We start from the raw sequence: 24,821 nt of genomic DNA, 5'->3' as shown, positions 1-24,821 counted from the left end.
ATTGGCTTTGTTCGGAAACCAGGGTTTAATTTCCAGTTTTTCTCGCTTCCCTTAGTCATTCTTACATCCGATGTTATCCACAGCGGCCTCTGGGCAAGGGCGCTTGACCCTGTAGGCACACAGACCTATTGGAGGCCAGAAATGCGGTGATCGCTGAAGAGCTTCGCTCATTTTGCCACTCAGACCTCAGTCCCTTTGCTGCTGCACTGCCGTGTCCTTCTGCTCTGTCTTTCCCACGGACAGGAGAGAAAAGTCTTAACAATGAATAAACATTTCTCAAGAAAGAGAAAGGCATCCTCTCTACCCAGTATCACCTGTGACGTGATTGATGTCTTTCGTTTTCTCTCTTCCTTAGTTTATGCTTCATGCTTTTTATCTTTTTAAAAGTTTATTTGCTGCTATGCAGGATTATATTTTCCTGTTCGTTTGCCATTTCTGCCTCTAAAGTTCCCATCACTTTCTATTTATACCTGGGTATTGCTTTTCATTTAATTTATTCATCTTGTATTTTTTTTCCTCTGCTCAACATGTGTTGGGATTAGATTTCTTAGCACAAGGAAATGGGGTTGATCTTTAGATTAAACACATCTCAGTGTTACAGTGTAACCTTAAAGTAAGAGCATTTCATTCAAACTTCTGGTCAATAAATGAATTCTCTCCAAACCCACCCACCAGGTGGTGATCATCTAGACTATGTTTGATTGTCTTGAATGTTAGGGAACTCACTACCTCCTGAGGCTGCCTCTTCTTTCCTGGAAAGCTCTGAGTATTAGAAAGTTCTTCCATTTGACATCGCACTCCCTCCAGCTTCTGCTCACTGTCCCTAGGCCTCTCTTCTGGGAATTTACAGAATAATTGTTTTCATTTTCATTCATGATAGCCCATCAAATATTTGAAGACAATTAACATGTATCCTTGTTCTCTTTTCTAGTTTGAATATCGCCAATCCTTTCATCTTTCCCCCCATAAATGAACATTCTTGTTACTCTCTTCTGAGTCTGTTTGATTTTTAGTCTTTTGGAATATGTCACCCAGAATTAAGTGTCATATTCTAGGTGTGGGCTCCACAACCAGTGGATTTATCACCTGTCTTGTAAATAGGGTGCTAGCTACCTATTACTGCATAATCAACCACCCTAAAACTTCATAATGTAAAAAAAGCCATTTTGTTATGCTCATAGATTCTTTGGGTCAGGAATATGGGCTGGGCACAGCAGGAAGGCTTATCTCCACTTCATGATGTCTGGGGCCTCAGCTGGGAGGACTCAAACAGCAGGAAGTGACTCTAGTGATTGGAGTCTAGAATCTGGGGCTTCCTCCCTTATAGTCTGGTACTTGCGAAGGATTTGCTTGAAGTCTGGGTGCATCTAGGGGTGACTAGAGCACTGATACTCGTGCCCTTCCAGCTTTGTGGTCTTGGGGTAGGCAGTCAGCCTTCTGACATGCACTCAGGCCTGCTGGAGAGAGTATTCTGACTAGTCCAAGTTCTTTACTTGGACTCAGACATCAAAAAGGGCTACTTCCACTATACTCTAATGAGCACTCTGTTGACTAATTTGGTATTGGTATACATATTACATACAGGTCTGTCATTTTCAAGCCTCAGAACTTTGCAAGGATATCCTATTCCATTGAACTAATCAATAAAAAAGATCCACATAAACTGTCTAATAGGCAACATAATAGAAAATGGATACATTCTTTGAAGTCATGAGATTAATTTTGCTAAAGTGCAGTGAAATATATTATAAGCAAATACAATGAAAGTTAACCATCACAACAGCTATCAAGTTCCCCAGCTTTATTGAGATATAGTTGACATATATAACATTATATAAGTTTATCAAACATGTTCATTTGATACATTTTATACATATTGCCAAATGATTACCACAGTAATATTAGTTAATACCTCCACCACCTCACATAATTACCATTTCTTTTCTTGTGGTGAAAACATTTAAGATCTTCTCTTAACTTTCAAGTGAATCATGCAATATTGTTAACTATAATCACCATGATAGATCCCCAGAACTTATTCTAGAAGTGGAAGTTTATACCTTTTGACCAATATCTCCTCATTTCTTCCACCCATCAACCCCTGGCAACCATCATTCTACTCTGTTTCTAGAAGTTTAGCTTTTCTAGGTTCCACATATAAGTGATATCATACAACATTTGTCTTTCTCTTTCTCTGTTTGACTTATTTCACTTAGCACAATGCCTGAAAGTTCTACCCTCACACACAGCAGGATTGCCTTCTTTCTCATGGCTGAGTAATATGCTAATGTACGTGTGTGTGTGTATATATATATATATTTTATATATACATATACATACACCCACACCCACACACACACACACACATATATATGCACATCTCCTTTATGCATTCACCCATAGATGGACACTTAGGTTGTTTCCATAGCTTGCCTCTTACCTAGTCTTTCTGCCTTTCATCTCTTCTACCTTTGGCCTATCCTGTAATGTTTGCCCGTTGATCTCCATAGGTTATAGTCATGTTACTGCTCTTCTTAGAATCCTTCTATGGTTCCACAGCTGGCCACTGAATCAGTGACAGCCCGCCTTAGCACTTTGAGATCCCTACAGTATATACACCCACCTATCTTTACGGCTTTATTTCCTACTACTCATCTCCACCCAACTGATGTTTCAGTCAAGCTGGAATAAAATATGGATTAATTAACGGATCTGTGCTTTTCCTCCGTGGATTCTTGCTCACTTGAGGGAGATCTGGATTGTAGGCAGCTCATCTTCATGCTGGATAAGAAGCCCTTGTGAGGCACCCACCACAGGAACCCTTGCCTTTCTGAGAATAATTGGGTCACCTTCATTGACTCTCCCGGTTTCTCATTTTTACTGGCTGTCAGAATGGAAAATGTTATGTAGTGAATTGTTATAAGCCCCTGATTTGTTCCCCAAAGAAGAGTTGTTCTACTCAGAAGAGGAAATAAAAGGAAATTGTATATTTTTTCTAGACAGCGTGTTTCCTCTTTGCTTGTATATATTCTATTGGGTAGAGTATGCAGCCAGTCACAGCAGTGCATCCAGTTTAATGGCATTCTTTACTGGAAAGCTGTACTAAAGAAATAAATTATTGCATTTTCCATGGGAAATGGGATTTGTACTTTATAGGAAGTTCAGTTCTTTCCAGCAATGTCATTTACTGATTTCCTTGTATTAGAGATATATTTTTTCAATTGACTGGATTTCCTAAGATCATGGTCTACAAGCCAAATTGTTCCCATTGTTCTTTTGGGTGGTTTGCTTTGTTTTAAAATTCTTTTGCTTTAATAAAAGATATCTTATAAATCTTACAGTGTCATATAACAGGCCTGGAAAACATATCTACAGTGTGACCCTCTCATCTGATTCCTCTCATGTGGTTGGGGTCTCTATTTGGTAGGTTATTAAAAGATTAATTAAATAAATGTGTGTAGGTAGAGGACCGCTGTGTAAAAGTAAGAGAGAGAAGCAGGGCCTAACTTCTCTCCTCGTCTTAATAGTTGGGAGCTCAGGGTCTGGATTCAGATGACTTAGATTCAAATTCTGGCCCATCACTAGACTATGTACTCTTGAGCAAATTACATGACCTTGTAAAGGTCCAGTTTTCTCATCCTTAAAATAGTGGTACAAGCAGTACATTTCTCATAGAGTTGATTTGAAGATTAAATAAGATAATGCATGTGAAAGGCTTATTAAAAGGCATGGCACATAGTAAATGCTCAATAAATGTTAGAAACTAAACTTAACTCTGCCATGCGCTTTTATGTAGATATCACTGACAGCCTGAACCCTTGTAGCTACCAGGAGTTACATTTGGAGGGAGCTAACAACTGTGCATGAAACTAACCAAGGACCTGGGTGTTGTTACCATTATGTCTTCAATATATCTATGCTGAATATCATCAAGTTTAAGAATTGCTAATGAATAATACTAAAGTACATTGTAAATCTACTTACAGCTAAGGTAAACATTTAAAATTATGGTTTATAAGCCTTCTAATTGTAGAGGTTTTGAGTCTTGTGTTGTTTATCAATTTGAAAAGTAATATTTCTGCTGTTCACTTCAGTGTGCACATGAGGGATGTTCTGGTTTTTCAGAACCTGTATAGAGTTCCATTAGTCAGCCCTTCTGCCGGCCGAAGCAGGCTTTTAATATTTGCACTTCTCGATATTTGCCTAGGAAAGGAGCTCATCACATATCTGATTTAGTGGCGGAAAATATGTGGAAAAAAGTTTTAGAGAGTGGAGCTAAGGCTCAAGGATACAATGAAATAATAAAGATGTTAACCTCACGTATGAAATGCTCCATCCAGATGTTGCTCAGTGAAGCAACTGGTGCTTCTGGGGGAAAAGCAGCAAGGAAAAAATAATAAAGAACAAACCAATGGGAAAAAGATGTTTCTAGGTGTTTTGTTTTCAGAATATCGTTTTAAGAAAGGAAATTAACAACAAAAGGGAAATACTCTCCAATATGAATTAATGGTTTTTAAAGAAAAAAATTCATTCTGGAGAAACTGAGATTGACCTAGAAATTGACCCAAGGACCAGATGCTGAAGCTTAACTTCAATTGGTCACTAGGAACATACTAACAAACCCCAGCTGTTTTCTGGGGTTGCTGACTCTCTTTATTTGGTAACGGGATGTGTGCAGTAGTACGTCGATGAAAAAATATGCATTCCAGTCCACCTCTTTCTGGGGACAGTTGTCTTTCTTTTATTAAAGAGCTTGTGATACACAGGAAAGTGATGTAATTTCATTTGTTAGTCAAACATATGAGAATTCTAGATAGGCAACAAGGGCTTTTTGTTTTTCCAAGTTCGTAGAAATGTAGGAATTTAAGTGATGATTTGAAAATCAAGTAAGGGGACTAAATCAGAATTAAAACCTATTATAACCAGGCTGATTGAAACTCTGGATTTCTTCTGAAGATCCCAACCATTAAGACTTTGAGGAGCCTTGAGATCTAATGTTGAAATTAAAACCTTAGGGCTTCATTTTCCATTAATTTTTTCCTCCAGATGTTTGTTACTTTAAAAACAACAACAACTTTTAGCCATTTGTAATTTAACACTTGTCTTAAGCTGAAATATAACTTCGATGTTTAGAAAGGAATATTCAGTAATCATATTGTAGATAATTGTAACTTTTCACTGGAGTCAGAGAGGAAGAACAGACTTTAACATCAAAAACTCTTCTAATGGAGTGTGTGAAGGCAAAGTCATTTTCCCTTAGAAATTTGCAATAACATGCTTTTTAAAAATGGGGATGGGCCTTCTGAAGCACATTTTGATACATGCTCAGCAGATAAAATATAAATTTTCTGATGCATATAACGTGTTCAAAATGAGTGAGCAATATTTTCTGAAATTATCTCCTCCTTTGCAATTATTTTGTGATAAACTGGAATACTTAGCAGAACAGATCTCTGTGGGGGAAGGTGACTTGCTTATTTTTTTTTGATAGCATACTGTAAAATTCACTAAAATGATTATTTAAAATTGCAGGATTAAATGTGAAGATGCTAATAAATCATACTCAGAAGGCAAGAATTGGGTTTGATTAATATTTTGTCTTGAGATTAACCTCTTTTTTTGTTTGTTTAAATATTAAAGTGTTTTTCATTCTGTTAAACAAAATCTTGAAAAAAGAGGTTGATAGCCTGCCCTATGTGATCATCTAGTTCAGTTGGGCAAGGCCAATTTCTACCAGATTCTGACCATTAAGGATCATAAAGACATTGACCTTGAGGCCTGCTGTTTAACTGACCCTGCCACAGTACCACAATAGCCACGTGGTCTTACTAAACTCTTATCAAGGAGGAACGTGTTTTCCCCCCCACCTGTGGTTGAATGGCAAATTATAGACAGAAGGTAGTTCAGATAAATGTCCTGTTTCTCTACAAGAAAATAATGAGATTGATAGAATCCTAGCCAAGAGATTTATCTCAACTTCATTCCAATTAGATGACAAGTATTATTGAATTCAGTAACCATTTTATATGACAATAAATGTGTTTGAGACTTTATCTGTACTACCTGTGATTACCCAAATCAGTATTCATGGTAAATATTTCTAAAATACTGGATACCTCATGTCCTATATAAATAAAATTAATATGTCATATATATACTTTAAAACTAGGCAAGATAGGTAAAACTATTACTCCATACTTAAGAGAACATTTTTGTTTTCTTTTTAAGAGTGAAGTCTGCTTTTATTTTAAGGCCTTTTAAATCAAAGAATTTTTTATTCTAAACTCATCAATATTTGACACAGATAGTTAACCATTTTTGGCAAAAGTTTAATTCCATGGGATTTACTCAAGCCTGTCTCTGCTCTGGGCTGAAATAAGGACCTTTGTGTTTTGATGCGCTGAGTACCTTTGGGCAGATTGCTTCATGAACCCATGCGTTTTCTCCTGTTTAGGTGTCTGCCAGGAATGTTCTCTCTGTAACTAATGCCTATCAAGCATTTAGGGTTGTAAAGCACAAAAACCATTCTTGCTGTGACCAGCTCTATTATCCAGGGACTGATTATTGAGTTTGTAGATGACCCAGCCTCCTGTGCCCTTCTTCGCTTTGTTTCCCCTGCTCCCACCTGCCGCCTGCCCTTTGCCCATTTCACTGCTCATTATTGTCTCCGCCAGCTGGAGGCAGGGCCAGAAGCAGGGTGTCAACTCTGGTAAAAGGTTTGGGGTGCAAGAGTCTGGGAGTCATGGCAGACAGAAGGTTTTCAGATTACCTGTCAGTTTGCTCCCCCAGACCCTGCCCTCAGGAGCAATGCAGTGCAGCTATGACATCAAAATGTGATTTTAGTTCATTATTTACTCATTCGTATAATAAGTGTGATCTTAGGAGATAAAATGTCTTTTTTAGGATGCTACAGGAAGAAAAATCTCAGTATGGATGAATGGCTGCAGAACAGGTGTGGTTTAGCAAGTCCCTGCACCCTGTTCAAACCCAGAAAAATCACACCAGATTTCCTCTTACATTAGACTCAGGTTGTGGAATGACAGTGCTTTCAATGCAGGCAAAGGAAGGTGGCCTTATGCTGCTGAAAGAGTCCTATTTGGGTGTTAAAAGGTCATATAACTACTGTCCCTGAATGACCATGGAGAGCCCATGTTATCACTTTGTGCTGTGGTTTCATTGCATCAACCCAGAGAATTCGCTTTGAGCGTCTCCTTGAACACAGCACTGTGCAGAGGGCTCGGCATGTAAGACGGACAGCACAGATGTAGAGGAAACTGCTGGAACACTTTTGTGTTCACTTGTCTGTTTGCTTCTCTTTTGCTTGGCTGGACCATGTAAACCCTGGGGCTCTAATTGCGAGACCCTTTGATTTTGTGATTTTCCATTTGTCTAAAGGTGTTGCTAAAGTCTTCTGACAGTATTATGGATCAAGCCCTGAGGTAGGTCCTGGGGACACAGAGGCCAACGGGCTGCCTTTGGGGCACTTACAGTCTTGGGACCTGGAAAGGAAAATCTGATACCAGCCCGTGAGGTTACTGCTCTGTGCTTTGGATGTTGTGAGGCTAAATTAAATTTCATTTTTCAAGTATTTTTGAACTCTTTAGAATTTAACAATCCTTCCATTGAAGTGATGATATTGCTTTCCAAACCCTAGCAACACTATCATTATTTGAATTTAGCTATACATAATTTATGAATTTGCACTAGTGAGCCTGAGGTTACATTCTCTCATCACCATAGCAGATATCCAGGCAAATATCAAATGTATACATATTTGATTTATTGATATCATGAGCCAAATTTTATCTGTTAAGAAAAGCTTTAAAAGATAGGTATTTTCAAGCAAAATAGAGACAGACTTATACATAGAGACCAGGCAGACAGCCCTGGTGGTGGTGGTGGGGTGATGTTGGGGGGATGGGGGGGTGGAGGGATTGAATGAAAAAGAGAGAGAAAAAGAGAGAGAAAAAGAGAGAGAACTCATGGACATGGACAACAGTGTGGTGATGGCAGGGGGTTGGGGGGAGGTGGAAGAGGGCATAGAGGGGATAAATGCTGTAGGGGGGGAAATATAGGTATTTAAGTGTCAGATAATCAAGTGTCAGCTCCAAAAAGAGGAGGTGACTGGGAATCAGAAAGACCAGGATAATTCTATTGAGCCACCACCTCAACATATGTTAATCTTACTTTTCTCTTTGTTCACACTGCGTATAATTCATGTGTATCAAATAACTTGAAAATCACTAGGTGGTAAAGCAACTAATTCTATCCTTTAATATTTCTGAAGAGGGCTGCCCTTTGTATTGAAAATGAGCTCTTGGAGGGTAGAAAGCACATCATTTATTGTTTTGCTCGGCACCTACAGGATATAGGAGGGAATTCAGCAAAGTGATGAAGAGCTCAGACTGCCTGGGTCTAGTTATCAGCTTATCAAGGCAACTTGGTTATTGTCACCAGCTCCAGTCTCCCCGTGTGTAAAACAAAGGGTAATAATCGTTTTCATTTCAGAGGATTATTTTGTAAGAACTAAATGACAGGTCATCAAAAAACTTTATTCAACATGTAGCAGGCACTCCATAGATCAAAGTTGTTGATGTTAGTACCGTTCCAGGCTCGTAGCAGGATTTAATAAATGTTTGGCGAATGGGATAGAATTGCCATAGTGCGTATGAAGCATGGTCTTTGCATTTTTGTTTTCTGGTAGTGAACGTGGACTGAATTGCCTTCTTTGGCTTTTATTTTTAATCTGATGATTTGTATTTTTAAGACGCCACACAGGGTTAAAAAGCACAACCTGTGGGCATCAAAGCCGTGTTTGTAATGATCTTGAATTCTAGCTTGTCTCTCCACCTCAGAAGTAAGCTGTGAGCCACTATCACCCGGGCCCAATACCAACGTTGAATGCCTTGCCCTATATTCATGTTTCCATTCCCTCAGCCCTGGAAATAGCATCCTGCTTTCCAAAATAGACCCTAGTGCTGCACCTTAAAGGAATTTTTGTCACAGCTTTGGATCATCAGAGAAACAGAAGAGAGCCTTGTTGGCACAAAATAATTTTCTACGATAGTTTCTGATTTTTCTCTATGAAAACACATTTTAATTGCCTGTCTTCTATTTCCTTTACTCCTAATTTTAGTGCTAACATGGAAATAAAGAAAGGAGGAAAATCAGTTAGTGACTGTTGCTTCTTTGACTCCTTTCAAGGGCATTCTCAAACCCTTCGAGTGACGCGAAAGCAGCAGGGTTTACAAGTGAGGATTCATTGAGGGAAAAATCCAATATCCTAGGCTTACGTCACTACTGGAATAAGGACTTCACAGTCAGAATAACACAGGTAGCAACATCGCATGACTTAGACGTTAAAGCATTAACATTGCCAATAAAGGAAGTGCAGATCTGCCAAGTTTCCAGACAACCCAAATACTTTCAGTCTCGAGGGAGCACCCTATTACAGGAAGCACCAAAGCCCAGCGAGGTGAGAGAATTACCCTCTAGAAGACCAGGGAATCATAAGATTATAGCTGATAATGTTCTATAAAGTACCGTTTGTTTGGCAGTCTTTTATCATTTCCTGTTCCAGATGATTCGGATGTCAGAAAGGACACATATCAGAAGCTGATCCTGGCGTAGAATTTCCTTATTACAGAGTCTCAGTCCTTGCATTCTCTTTCCTACTCTTACTCTCTTAGGTGGTCCAGTTTTAATGTTCTTTAAATTCCCTGTTGGAAACTGATGAAGCACTTGCAGGCCTGGGCCCACTCTCAGTGGGTAGATGTGGGGTGGAGTTGGAATGTATGACCATGACCGTCTCTGTGGTCCCCTGTTCTCTTGAGAGACTGGCATTCAGCGAGGGGTGCTGTGTGTGACACTGGGCGTGCACCTATGAGTCATTAATGTGATAATGCTGTCCATCCTATAACATTTTTATTTTCCTGTGCTCTTATTACACTTTAAATTTTTGTTTTAGGAATAAATAATGTTTGTTTTTTACATTCTTCATTCCTCTTTCTTATCTTTGGACCATATATTTCCTATATGCATAGGATGAAAATGACATCATTTCCATCTCTAATCCTCCTCATAATTCCTTTCAGAGCAGTGGTACAGAGTTTAATGATGTTCTCTTTGGATTGGCTGCTTAGAGTACTCATTTCCAGGCCATCAAATCAAAGCAATGGTGGGGCGTATGTCTTATTTAGTCATGTTTTACCAGTGATGCCCTACTTTTTTGGTAGATGTTAACATTTATCAGTGAACCAGCCAGGTTTATGATTTTGGGCATTGCTTTGCACCCTGTTGAGACAATTCATGACCTACATAAAGTCATTAAAAATCCATAACTTTATAAACAATAAAATGGTGACTTTTTCTAATACATAGTCTTAATCTTCTTTTGCCATTAAATCACTAATCTTGGTGGATATCATTTGGGACCCCTTTTCAATAGTAAGCACATATGGAACAAAACAAAATATTGCATTGTTGAAACCTCTCAGGGGTTCCTTAGTAGTCATGGGGAACTGATTCATGCCATACTGACTTGTGCCACATAGTTTCAGCTGTGGTAAAGCAAGTGGACTTATGTACGCTGTGGAATTAATCAGATGGTCAATGTGCAGAGATTGTATAGAGTGACAGGGCTTGGCCATACATGGTCACAGTATAAAGAATTCCCTTGTGACTGAAATTTTTTTGCTAAAAAAAGAGTTTTCTGCCCAGGATCATTATAACATGGTATGCATTCAGCATTACTATTTGTGATTCTTTTAAGTAAATATGTTGCAATAAAAATTTAGACACCATGCATCCCCCAGTTTGGGAAGCTGACATTTTATATCCATAGGCAAATAGAACTTTTTAAATTTGTATGAAAATGTAGATGTCATATTTTATGGTTTTATCTTTTTTATGAATTTTTTAAGTCTGAGGAAACGTTTAGGTTGATTTACTTTCAGTCTTGAAAGTATCTTTGGTAGAAAAACCTACTTATATAAAAATACCCTTAAATATCATAGAGAAGTCTCCTGTATGTCTAGAAAGGAGATTTCACAAGTACCCTTGGTAATGGTGTGACGGGAGGGTCTTAATATATGCAACCTGATTCTCTCCTTATATGGTTTTCAGTCCATTTCCTCTTGTCTTGTTCTTAATGGTGATAGAGAACATCTGGTACGTCCCTCCTCAAAATAAATCTTCCTCCTTGAGGTAAAGTGTACACACTTTGGGTCCTCACAGATCTGGGTTTGAGTCTGGGCCTTATCATTTGATAACCTCTCTGAGCCAAATTTCTTCTTTTGTATAATGAGGTTGATAATTTCTCCATCACAGTTTTAGCTTCAGTGTCCAGTTCCGAGTAAATGCTCAGAATATGCTACCTTGTATCATTATTGCTTAAGTCTGTGAGATTTATTAAGTCAGCTTTTCCTTTTCCATAATAACATTCCCAGATCTTTCTAACTGTGTCCTGTTTTTCTAATCCACTGAAAATGGTTCTAAAGGAGATTTCAGATGGTATGGTAGATGGAACACTAGGTTTGCAATGAAAGGCCTATCTGATCTGCTTTCTGACTTAATGAATTTCTTCTATATGACCCTGGACAAGTCACTTAACAACCTTGAGCCTGTTTGCTCATGTGTAAGATGGAATAATAATGGTCATTCCTTCTGTGCCTTCCTCTCAGGGTTGTAGTGAAAATACCCTAAGAAAGTGATTCATAAGTCATGAAGCACTGTACAATCATTAAGTGACAGCAGTAAATATAATCAGCAATTAAATTTTAATTACTTACAATAGGGTCAATGAAATTGGTCTTGACTTTTAAAATGTTGGTCACCGTCCTCAGCCTCACCCTTGTCTTACATGGCAGTTATGAAGCATTTACTCTTTTTTAATTTTCATTTTCATCTGCTCTTATGGCTGGAAAGCTAAAACTGAGACTGTTCAGATGTATGACAGACACATTAAAACAGTTCACACATTCAAAGTATCGAGTTTGTGTGTGGAGGGTGAGTCAGTAGCAGAGTTGGGTGAGGTTAAGAGAGGGCAGGTGGTCCAAGTGGGAACAAAGAGGTGAAGTGACCCAGGAGAGGTAGATTTAACAGAGGATTGTAGACCTGCATCTCCTAAGATAGTCACTGCCCAGTTTCAAACAGAAGCATGGCGTGGTCAAAACATATCTGAATGAGAAGGGACCTTTGGGACATTGGGGATTACTTATAGTGGCACTGACCTTGAAGATTGGAGTGATTCCAGGCAGTACAGGACGATGGCCATGTCTGCAGAGATACACTCTCAGGGAGGGAGGGCCAGCCGAGTGGTGTGTGGGGAAGTGAGAATGTGGTGTTGGAGAAAACCGGGGGGAAAGCTGAGTGTCCTAGCCGTGCAGGGTGAACCGTGGGGACTGTTCACAAGTGCTAAAAATGGAGGGAAGAAAGCAGAGTGGATATAGTCATGTTTAAAAGAATATTTCCGTGTGCTCTTGGGTTTAATTTTTAACTCTATTGAATATAGTGACAGTGTGTAGAAGTAAGAAGCTTTCCCCCAAATTTTTTTCTGTATTTTTGTTGTTGTTTTGTTGCCTCCATTCAGTTTGGTTTCATGTTTAATTGTGGGGCTGGAAGTACTTAGGTTTGAGTAGTGGAGAGGGGAATTTGATTAAGCATCCCTGTTGGTCACTTTATATGTTTCTATATTCTAAAAAATCTAGCCACAGTGGCCTGACGTCTGTCCACTTGGGATTTGTAGATGCTGCTTTCCTGGGGTGCTTTCCTCCGTGGCTGCCTGTGACCTTAGCCACTGAATCGTGTCATCGTTTTTGGCCTCCTGAATCAGTGACTCTGAGTGGGCAGAGTGGGAGTGTGATGGCATGTCTGGGGCATGAGCCTGCGCCCTCACCGCACATGGGTCCCACCCTTCCTGGTCTAGGCAGCTCAGTACACAGTGCTTGGCCCAGAGTGGGTGCTCAATAAATTTAGTTGTTTTTCCTGTCTCTCTCTGGATTTCAAATAGGAATATCCAAATTTGAGAACACCACCATAGGATTAGGTTCCCCAATTAAAATCCGTAGCGAGTGCTGAGGCAGATGTGTGGGAAAGCATTTCCAGACTCTCGTTAGTCTAGGAGAGATGATTGCACAGGGTTTACAGCTAGGCTTCCTGTGCTCGTGAATCATGATCTCTCTTAAGGGATTAATGAGTTTTAACTTAATGCAACGTTGATAAACTATGTATAATATGGTGGCATTTGAAGGTATTTGGTATAAAAAGTAGCTGATGAGGGTATATATTTTGAGATACTTCGTATTGTACCAAGGTTGTTTGGATTTTATTGAGTCTCCCCTTCCCCCCCAAAAAAGGTCAGAAGGAAGGTCCTCCACATTATCTCCAAATTCCTAGAAAGGAATAATATCAAACCATTGATAGTCTTACACATTTATATTTTTAAAATAAAAAGTGTCCTTGCTTTTCTCTGGTAGAGAGAAAAATTAAACCAACTTTCTTTCTCCCTCTGTCCTTTACCTCAAATTCCAGCAAATATACCCTTATCTTTCTTTTTAATTCAGATAATTGCAGATTCACATGCAGTTGTAAAAATTATACTGAAAAATCTCCTTTGCACTTTGCCCAATTTCCCCTCAATGGTGGCATTTTGTAAAACTATTTAGTACTGTCTCTCAAATAGGATACAGCATGAATACAGTCCACCCATCATATTCAGATTTTCCCAGTTTTGTGTGTACCCATTTGTGTGTGTATTAAATTCTATGCAGTTTCACTGCCTGTGTAGATTCATGTATCCACCACAAGAGATACTCTCTTTTAAGACTGTAAATTGCTCAAGAGTTTGGGTACATCCTGTGCTGACAGACATTAAGATGTGTGTCCTCTAAATACATAAGAGCTTTGCATGGCTGGAGAAAGGTGGAGAGTGGAAATCTGGCCCATGGTTCCTGTCTGTGGCTGTGTAGTAACTTTCACAGTCCTCATTAGAAAGGGCTGGCTGGCCCAGGCAGAATCATAGGTGGGCTTGGCACACAGCTAACTACTCGCCTGGAGTAAGTTATGCTTTGTACTGTGTTAAGAGTTCTGCCAATTTCAGAGGCCAGGAAGCAAAGAGTTGGCCTAGGCATGTAACACACCTGCTTTTCCCGAGGCCACGTACAACAGGCTGATTTGAGTACCTGTTTGCCTCCTGGGATATATTGAAACATGTCTCCACAGTCCTCAAGGTGTGGAAAATACTCCCCACCCCCAGAAATTTGTTTCACACAGATTTTAAATGTCCATAAGGACAGATATTTATTGGGAGGGAAATGTCCTGTTAATTGTACTTTGGCTATCTGGCCCAGTCTCTAGAATGAACTTGAGTAGAATTCTACTATGTTGAGAACTTTAGGAATACCCACCTTTGACAATGCCACAACAATATTCATTTCCCCAATTTAAAAAAAATTGCAATTATCCATCACACACACATAAGCACCCCAAAACTGTGCTGAGGGGCAAACACTTGGCAGATGGCCAAGCTGCCTCACCAGCTAAGTATCTCAGCTCTGTACTATAGTCTGAGAAAAACTGGATTTGCAAATAGCTGAAACTGTGAATATTAAAATTTGAGAATGACAAAGATCTGTTGCATACCACTCATCACTCCTGGAATTTGACTGTTTAATTAGATGACCAACATTTATGATGATGATGATGATGATGTTTGGGCATATTAACCAATGAGCAAACCCCTGCAAACTTGATCACTATGGAGTCCTTTTGGAGAATAAGTTTAGTGAGTTTATTACCAATGTCCTATTGTATTCTAAATCTCAACTGTGCCTTGGTATATAAAGCATTTCTTTTCCTTTCTGGACTAATACTTCTCCTATTAGTGCTTTCAAAATTCATGATTTACAGTGCCTTTTTTCTTTTTGGTGGTGACAAGTACCTTACTTAAATAAAAGCTTACTTTTAGTCAGCTGGAGACATTGTGAAAATCTTGGAAGTACAGAAAAAACTATGAATTAAAGGAAAGATGATAAAAGGTGATCAGGACAGGCTGCTATTACTTCCATAGCACACTTCGCTGGGCCTTACTTCATCCAAATCAATGTGGTCGTGCTGCTGGTGTGGTTGTGGAAGGTGGCAAATGGAAACCTGAGGTTCTGCTTCCTGTGTCCCACTGCTGTCACTCACTGAGGACTTGTCTAAGCAATGCTGCAATAGTGATCTTTGTAACAATGAAAGTGGTAATCTATTTGATGTTTGATGTGTCCGACAACAATCCTAGACTTTTTTTAGAGATCATGTAGTTGAATTCTCTCATATTCTGCATGTGGCAAAGTGAAAACTGAGGGCAATTAAATGTGCTCAGCTCAAGGTCACCCAACCTTGTTAGCCAGGACAAGAACCAGGCTTCCTGACTTCTAGTCCATTACTTTTCTGCTCTAGGGAGCACCTTCCTATCACCCCACCAGTCTTTTCTTGGTTTTCCATTTGTAATGTTGACAGTTCTGATGAACCTCCTCCTTAAGGTCCTGGATTAGTTTCCTGGGGCAGCTGTAACAAAGTAATGCAAATTTGGGTGCCTTAACACTACGGAAATTTATTCTCAGATAGTCCTGGCAACCAGAAGTTCTAATTGAGGTGTAGGCAGGGCCTCGCTATCTCTAAAGGCTCAGAGGAGAGTCTGTTCCATGCCTTCTTGGCTTCTGGTGTTGCTGATGTTCCTTGACGTCTCTTGGCTTTTAGGTGCATGGCTCCAGTTTCTCCCCCTGTCATCAGATGACAGTCTCCTTGTGTGTCTGTGTGTCTCTTCTCGAAAAAGAACACCAGTCATATTTGGTTAGGCCTACCTACGGACCTCATCTTAACTTGATTACATCTTCAAAGAACCTATTTCCAAATAAGGTCACATTCATAAATACGCAGGGGATTAGGACTTCCACATCTTTTTCGGGAACACAGTTCAACCCAGAACAGGTCTCGTTAGCTTCAAAACCAGTTTTCGAATCAGTCAGGTATTTGTAACACAATGAGAACCTGCAATGAATTTCATTAAATGTAAAGCATCATATCCAACATTTGTAGTTTGTTACAATAACACATTGAAAAGATTTATGGACTGTTTTGGGTGTGATTTTTGGATTAATTCCCTGCTTTGAAACCGTTTGTTGGACTCCATTTATTTAAAGGAGGGAATGAATAGACCTGAAAACACCTCATTTTCATTTTCATTTCGGCCTGGAAGCCAGTAAAAAATTTTTTTAGAGAATTGAAAACTTACAGAGCACTAGCTCTGTATTTTTTTTATCATTTTGATCTTCAGTTATTAGATACTTGTTTGCATGTGCTAAGCCTCTAAGGTAAAAAAAAAACCTGAACTTAAAAAATTTTTTGTAGTCATAAAGTGTAGAACAAAATATTTGCTATATAATATTTAACTGTGTGTATACAATGAAAAAAAAAATCCTACTCTCACTCAGCACTCTCAACTGTTGTATGCATTCCCCTAGTGGACTGTAATAATTTGTGTTCATGAACAATCTTTCTCTCTTTGTTCTCTTTAATATTATTTAATCTATTTGGGAGGAAATGCCCATACAACCTTAATTTGTATCTTTAAAAAATATTTTTAAAACAAAGTAATAAGAATGGATGCCATGTCTTTTATTAACTTTTATATAAGTGATTCCAAATCTCCCTTTAAATTAATGTCTTTTAGCTTCAAATACACTCCTTCCCATAAGGCTAGTCCCTATTTCCTATAACCTCACTGACCTAGGAGAACAGTATTTTCCCTTCTGTCGTCGTGATAATTACGTCCTCTGTGCTCAGTGGTGGCCTATTAACTAACATGAATACCATGGGCTTTGCATAATAGCCTCAAATTTCCATATATTGGAACTGTGAGAATTTTCTATAATGGTGCTTTAGCAATAATGATGGAAGTACAGGCATTTCCTGAGGATTAATGACCAGCTGGGAGGAACCAGTGGCCCTTGGCTCTGCCTCCCAGCCAGCCATTAATTCTAAGGAAATGTCTTTTGCTGAGGTCGTTATTGCTATTACAAGCTTAAAATGGAAAAACATAATAGGCGTATGAGTTATTTTTATGGGTTGATGCAGTTTCCAATGGTATGGACTAATTCGAGAAAATGAATGTATATACATACAGTAGTAAGTCAGATTGTTTGAATCATCCCTCAGTATCCATATGTTTTATAGCTGACTTTACAGTTCCCTACTTTTCCCACTATAAAAAAGAAAATTTGATTCAGTAATTTCTGCATTGGCTCAAGGCTTAAAAAAGTGTCGTATTCAGTGGCACATTTGGAAACACCAGTTTCTGTTATCAACTCAAATAATGTTCAGGTTTTGCGTATGGTCTGAACAGAAAAAAAGTATATTTTATATTTTTGTAAAAATTCTTTTTCTGTTAAAATGTTGCAAGATTTAAAACAAAACAAAACAAAACACCTGTAATAGTTTTGCTGTGTTTCCTTGGTTTTTCTTTGGTCATTTATTTGTGTAATAGGCAGCCTTAGATTTATACCTTTACATATTGAGTCCAAGAGAAAGCAGTGCACAACTTAGATAGTCAACATTCCAGGGTTTTTTAATGTATGTTAAGTATTGCAACACACATACCCCCTCTTAATAAAGAAGCCAAAGTGTCAAAATGTTGCCCATCATGCTCCTTTCTGATTCTTTTAGAAAGCTAGCCCTTATCTTTCTAATTATGATCATAATCAACTGACCCATTGCATTATTTGTAGTCTAAATTACATTCTTAAAAGTCACAAAAGGGAAAATCTTGAGACTCCTGTAATTGCCGTCCTTGAGGATGTAGACAGCATCACCCAGGCATGATCTTGTGGACCATTTTTACCTCTCTCTCCAGTGTGACTCCACATTTTTCAGGCCAGGCTCTGTGGAGGATTTGAAAAATTATAGGACACAGATCTGCACTGAAAGAAATGAAAGAGCCAAGCTAAGAGGTCTCATTCTGTTGGGCCCTCAATTCTGGTCCCACTTCTTTCCTTGGTCAGCACTCACTCCAAGTAGTTGTTCACATGGGTAAATTCATTTGCAATCAGACTTTGAGCCTGCTTTGTCAAAGGTCCTCAAGTGTCCCCAGCCTGCTTCTCCTTTCCCTCTCCTTGATTTTTGGCATCCATGAGATGCTCAGATGCCGCTCTGCTTCTCAGACCCACCCCTCCACTTTCTTTCGCTTTTGTAGAAAGTGCTAGGATCTCCCAATTCTTCCAGAGCCACACTGCCCAGCAGAACTTTCTGCAGTGGTGGGAATGCTCTGTATCTGTGCCATCCTGTAGCCACCAGCCACAGGTAGCTACTCAAACACTTAATGTGTGATGATTGCAAATGAAGAACTGAATACTTGGCTTATTTTCTTGTAATTTGAATTTAAATAGCTAGTGACAACTGTATTCGATAACACAGTCACCTTTGGATCAACTGTGTCTCTACCTTCCCTTCATAGCTGTCTTTTTTACCTTCATAGTACTTTATATCTATTCTATCCTAATTGTCACTTGCCCCTGGAGGAGACCTTAATGCCCTTCAGCTCAGATCTTGCCATATTCTGCCTTTGATCTTTTGCCTAATTCAATATGACTAAAATCAAATAGGCGTTATGTGCAAGCCACTGTGCTGGGTCCTGGAGGAAGTACAGAGATACCCTCAAGGAGCTTGCAGAATGGAAAGAGCCAGGGTTTTCTCTCTGGTGGTGAGTAGATAGGTTATGATTCAGCAGTAACCAGGAATAAGCCTAATGTGGACTGTCCTGAGGTTAGGGCTTTGAGATGGGACATAGTGCAAAAAATATGTGAGTTTTAATCCTAAAGGGGTTAACTTTCAAACCATGTTAAAATGAGGCACTTTATGCAGTATAAAACTATTATCTCTTAAAATACCACACTAGTGCCCCATAATTAAGATGATTGTATGTCATGGATTATATCAGGACAATCCCAGTTTATGCCCATTGTTCCAGTGTAACTGCCAGTAGCACCCCCTTCGCCCCCTGAAGTGCCCCATTTGGGGAAGGTAAAGTCCAAGATCACCCTGCCTACAGTCTGCCTAGAGTTTTCACACCCCTGCTTCACACCTCCCTTAATCTTGCTACATTTGTGTCCTATTCCACGTCCAGGTTTTTCTTTCCTGCCGCTCTTCTATCAGGCCATTTCTCTGTTCAGAAACTGCCAATGGCTCCTCCTTAGTGACTGAATAAATTATAAATTTTTCAGGGCCTGTAAATATAATTATTTAGCACACTGTTTACCATTTTCAGATGTATACATGTAAAAAGAATACATATGTAACCGAGTGAGTAAACTTGCTATTTTATAAACAGAACAGACAATTTCTCACCATCACTTTTACGTGAATTTCTTTGTCCCACATTCAGCTGCTTAAAATCTTTAATCATCTACATCCAATTTAGACACCACTCTTATGACTCCCCGAGTCAGGGGTCAGGGGAGCTGTCTCACTCCTGGAACATGAGAACACACATTATTAATGCCTTGCTTATAACATGCTATCCATTTTCTCTTGTACTGATAATTTTGGAACATTTCTTATCTTTGTTTACCAGTTTTATAAACTTTGAGAAAAGTTACCACGTGTTTAGAATTTTCTTCCAGTTCCAGGACAGTGGTATACAGTAGTTGCTTAACACACATATTTGTTGAATGAAGAAAAAAAGTATATGGCTGGGCTACTTAGATCATTTCTGCAAGATGATTTCTTAAAACTGTAATTGGAAGCTTTTTTTTTTTTTTTTTTTTTTTAAAAAAGTATTTCCACAGTATTATGTCATTAATTACTGGGCCCTGAGGAATTACTGCTGCTGCTAATCTCTTGGATCCAATGCTTAGAGACATAAATATAAGTGACATTAGCTCTGCTACCGCGTTCAACGAGATTACAAAAGAGAAAGTCCACTTAGAAGCAGATGTTGGAAAAATACCTTCAAAGATGACACAATGTAGGCTATGTGGCGGGTTAGGTTAGGGGCACCGTCTCGGGTGAATCTGCTGTGTGGTACTGATAATATGCAGGCATGTTCTTCTGCACAACTGGAAAGAGGTGTGTCTGTTTGGGGGAAGTTTTCCTTAAAACAAAACAAAAACAAAAAACAATGTGTCTATGGTTGATTTTTTAAAAGGTGGTTTAAAGGAACAACATTTGCTGATCAGGATAAAACAGTTCACATACAAGGGAAAACTTGTGAATGTATTTCTTTTATTTTATTTTATCATTTTTCTATGTATGTAGATCACTAGGAACGGTAAGTTCAGAAAATATATTAGTTTTCTTTTTCTAAATATCTCATCAGTAGTTTCATCTCTTTTTAGGTTATGTTGACTTCTCTTGAATTGGTAGAAGCCTAAATACTCTCTATATTTAATTTAAGCACCTTGTATGTCCCTGGTAAACAAAATGATATAACTTTAGAGTAAATTCAGAAAAGAAATATTGCAACTATTTCCTAATAGACTATACTTTACATTTTAATATACTAATATATTTTTTGAAAAAAATTAACTTATGCATGGGACTGTTCCTAATACTGCAGTGTGACTAGATTTTAAAGGGTGAAAGCAAAAGAATAATCATTGGATATGTTTCCTTATTCTCAGAATCTTACAACACATTTACCAAAACACACACATACACACACACACACACCACAGCCTCGTAAAACCAGAAAATGTCTCTTTCTCTACCCACTTCTCTCCCTGCTTCCTACAATCAGTATCACTGCCACAGCTACCAACAGGCTTAAATATTTTAAGTACTTTTACATTTTTATATTACAAAAGAACTGAGGAAAAACTAAATATGTCTGAAACCATATTTAAAATACTGTTTTAAGGCAATTAACTTGCTTGGTTGTATAAAGATGGAAGCCAGTTGTTAGAAATCTCTTGTACTCCAAACATTTAAAAAGTGGTGTCAAGGACCAGAAGCACGGGTCACTTGGAGGATGGCCACGTCCTCAGCTAAGAGAAAAACCCCAGGAGGGAGAAGGGTGGGCTTGGAGTCCAGGTGGAGCCGCGGCACTCCCATCCTGGGTGCCTGTGCCTGGCGCTTAGGAGAGGGAGCTGAGCTGCGGTGAAGATGCGGGAGCCACGGGGGTCCCAGTTGCAGCCATGGCTGTGAATGGAGCACCTCAAGAAAGTGTGGGAAAGAAAAGCGATGCAGAAAGTAGAGGAGAAGGGAATATGGGGATCAGTGCACACAGCGAGATGAAATAGGTGGCCAGCCGCCAGGAATGGGATGTGGACCAGTGGTCATCGCTGCCTCCTCCCCCGTAGTCCCACCATACAGAGAACCTGCGTGTGGTCCCCCTGCCGTCCCCTCCCCCTTACCCCCTCCTGATAGTCGGCATGGTTGCTGCTTCTCCATTAACTCGCTAGACTAAGCTCACCACTGAGGCACGCCACGGCCGGCAGCGAACCCTAAATCCTGGCCGTGCTATCAACACTCAAGGAGAGCAGGAAATGAAACCGAGGAGAGTCCTTGTTGGGCCAGGTCATTAACTCATATCGAGTGACATCTTGTTTCCCATCTGAAAAAGTTCAAGTTCTGTTGTGCAATTGCTTTACAGAGTGGAGCATGCCTGTTGCTTTACTAAAACTGGTTAGAAAAATAGGACACAAGTGCAAGGCCTGTCCCCAGCAATCAACTGCACCTTCCCTTCTGAGAAACAAAGCGAACATCTCTAATGAAGAGTGAAATGTCCCCGGTGTGTTTAAACTGACAACCTGGACTTCAAGGATCATTAGATTTCAAGGTCCAAAAAAATAAAATTAAATTAAGGTGATATTCATTGCATGGATCAGATGATGAGAATCTGAGTTGTAATTTGGGATTCATTCACAAGAAAAAGTCTGAAAGGTTTTCACATGAATAGGACCGTAAGAGTCAGCAACTCTGGGCTCTGTGCCCAGCTCATCCTCTCTGATGTGCTAGAGGACTGGTCCTCAGGCCACTGTGGTTGCCACCTCCACACTGAGCAGACAAGATGAAGTTTCCAAACCTTCTGAAGGGTGCGGTGTCTCTAGGTAAGCTGGCTGGGCACAGGATTTGTACTTGCCCCCGGTTTTGGCTAAGCAGTTTTAGTAATCCAACAAAAATGCTCCATTCTGTAAAGCTAATTGCCGAACAAAACTTTAATGTCTCCAGATGGAAACTGGGATGGGCAAATCGAAGGAAAGAAACATATTGTTTTTCAAGCCTTGGCTCTGCCATCTTAGAATAGTTCCGTGGATATTATGTATGCGCAGTAAATATTTATGACCGTATTTAGGTCCAGCAACATGTGGAATTTTGCTGATGAGTACCGCAAGTAGGAATCTTTGTATCTGCGTATCCATAGTAACTAACTGGGCCCATTTCCATCATGCTTATTAGCTTCCTACCTGCTGGCCATGCCTAGGCATTGTGGGCTCCAGGGTTCTTAATTCATATAACACCCTAGAGACATGGGTAAGTGCTTGTCAGGGTAGCAAACTTAAGCAAGGGATTTAAGAGATTTGAAGAATGCCACAAAGCAGCCAAGATGATAATTTTTGACTCACCTGTTAATTGAACTGAGTAATGTTATACAGTTACATAGCCAAAACCAGAATTATGAGCATTAAGAAAATACCAGTATTTTTCTTGTACCTCTTTGAAATCTTATATGATGTTACTGACTCCATTGTTGGCTATTTTGTAGGTAGTACACATTCAGCTTGAGTTTGGCAGAGATCGCCCAATTTCCTATTAAAGTTCATGATTTCTTAAATACAGGGAAATATTTAACATACTAAAAACTGGTTTAAATTAGTGGCATTAACATTGTAATGTTAATATGCCCTCTTTTTTTCCTAGGGCACACTACAAATGATTCCATAGTGTTTACAGTCAACATACATACTAGATTTTCCTTTAGTTGGCACGTACAATGGCCATTTGAACACAGGCATAAAATTGTCATTGGCCTGTATTTGTTAGCTTACTTAACTGCAGTTAGAAATATTGTGATCCATTTTATGCACTTCAGCTCTTTTGCACATTAGTGTATTTTTGTTTAATTGCATGAGGGTGAACTTTTTATGCTCTTGTTTAACAGGTAGAAATTAAAACACTTTCTAATAATTGAATGTATATGTACTGAAAATATTGCTGCTGTTTTAAATAGTTATATTTAAACCTAAGTTAGTCCTCAGGCTTTCTAAAGTTTTCATATTTGAATGGAACGTACCAGAGTGATATTTTTCCATTTCTCTGCTGTCAAGATGGGAAGACACTTGTTCTAAGCATCTGTGTCCCCATCTATTTTCCACTAATATTCAAACTATAGTTCCTGGCTAACGTGATGGAGAATCAAATTTGCATACTCTAGGGATCACACCAAATATATAATTTCTATGTGTCCAAGGTGGGTGGGCTTCTATTTTGGAGAGAAAAACAGTTCACAAACATAGGAGAAAGAATGGAAACTGAGAATTACCCCTAAGGAGACATCTGTCTGTTCACTCAGCCAGCATTTATCATGTCCATGCTAATGCTAGGCACTGTGCTAGATATTGGAGATACACTGGTGAGCAGTTCAAGGCCCCTGCTCTCATCGATCTTATACTCTAGAGAGGAATTATGTACAATGGTCTAGTTACTGAAAAATAAAGATGGTCATTTCCAACAGTGATAAAGAGTTATGAATTAAAGTGAACCAAGTTAATGTAATGTAGAGTATTGGAGTGGGAGAGGTGCTTTACATTGGACAGTCTGGGTGAGCATCTTGGAGGAGGTGCTATTTAGAGCCCCAAATGACAAGAAGATAGATCTGTTGGCTGGCATCAAGCAGCAGATGGCCAGAGGGAGTTAGGAGGGGCTAACTGTGCATTCAACTTTATTTTTCTCATCTCCTGGGTTAGGAAAAATGTGACTGGGTAAACACTCAAGGATATGTTGCAAGTACCATAAAAAGCAGGTAAAAGGCAAGAGAATTCATTATATCTATTCCTTTTGTGATACCGATAGGCCGTTTATAAGTTTCAAAGTGAAATAAATATTGCCTCTGCCATTTCAGGCCACCTTTCATTCTTCAGAACCGATTTAAGAAAGCCATGAAAATAGTCATTAATGAAAATAGTCTTTGTTCTTTTTAACAGTGCTAACTTAGAAAAACTAACTGCACTTAGCTGAGAGGTAGCCAGCTTGTATCAACACTGCTTGGCGTGGTGCCCTCTTGACCCACCTGAGTCATACTGTTGTTTCTGCTGCTGTTTTCCCTGTAGAAATGAAAGAGGGACAGAGAGAGTGAGTGAGTGTGTGTGTAGACATGGGGGAAGAGAAATCAGCTCTGGTTTTCTGGTTTCTAAACACTGCAGAAAAATATAGCGAAATAGGAAACAATTTGTGAAGAAAGGTGGAAAGAGCTGCATGGGCCTCCTTAGTTGTGGGTTAAATTACTAGTTCGTATAACAAAAAAATGTTGATATGATGAATTGAGGACCTGCCCTTGTTAATGGGTGCTCCCCTTAACCTCACAAGCTGGGTAGCCGCAGCCACTTGTCCTATTGTTTTGATGAACAGAAGTCCTGCCCACTGAGGCACTGAATTCTAACTCTTTGCTCTGTTGAGAACCTCTTTGGTTTTGGATACAAAGGCGGAATGAACATTTGGAGAGCTTCTCAGGAAGGGGAACCTCTTGGAACTTAATGTCACGGGGAGAGCCAGGAACCAGCACACTGGGAATGGTATCTGAGCATGAGGACTCAGAATTGGCCAGCCCACCCTCCTTTAGTGAGCGT

At 39.3% G+C, this 24,821-nt stretch overlaps 1 protein-coding gene across 4 annotated transcripts in view; it reads left to right on the top strand.

The window, feature by feature from the left end:
- The window catches only part of HMGA2 (high mobility group AT-hook 2), a 130,373-nt gene that overhangs the window by 15,334 nt on the left and 90,218 nt on the right, over window positions 1-24,821 (top strand). The gene's annotated exons all lie outside the window — the stretch shown is intronic.

Source organism: Miniopterus schreibersii (genome assembly GCF_964146895.1).
Source record: "Miniopterus schreibersii genome assembly, chromosome: 2".
NCBI lineage: Eukaryota > Metazoa > Chordata > Mammalia > Chiroptera > Miniopteridae > Miniopterus > Miniopterus schreibersii.
This window is presented reverse-complemented; position numbering and strand designations above follow the sequence as displayed.